Here is a 521-nt window from a genome sequence, read left to right on the forward strand (position 1 = left end):
TGAAAATACATGTAATGTAATATTTTTCTGGGGAATTATAATTTACTTCTAAATGTGTGGACATTTTCAAGGTCCTGTGTGACTGTGTGATTATAATATTGTTTCAACTTGGAAATTGGAATTGGATTGCAAAAGCACTGATGCTTCCAGAAAGCAAAAAGAAAGATAAATTCAATCAAGAACTACAAAGATTCTAATATGTGAAAGGTAGCCTTTTTAATTTCATTTTGCAAATAATCCTTACATATACGCTTGTAAATTCTGCCTTGGCACACTCAACAGCTATACGGCACAAAGCCCTAATACTTTCTCACAAATGTCTATCAAATTACAATATGTATGTAAAAAAAATCATAATACCATGAAGTATGAAAAACCTAAAAATCTATACACGTTTTTTGTCCCATCTCGATAAGTGAGGTCGGAAGCAACAGCAGCAAAACTGTTTCTCAGGTTCCTCCCAGTTCAGAGTTGAAGACAACTGGAGCCTCAGGCTCAGCTATTTTGAAAACCTCCTCACA

The sequence above is a fragment of the Amia ocellicauda genome, chromosome 1 (genome assembly GCF_036373705.1).
Source record: "Amia ocellicauda isolate fAmiCal2 chromosome 1, fAmiCal2.hap1, whole genome shotgun sequence".
Classification (NCBI taxonomy): Eukaryota; Metazoa; Chordata; class Actinopteri; order Amiiformes; family Amiidae; genus Amia; species Amia ocellicauda.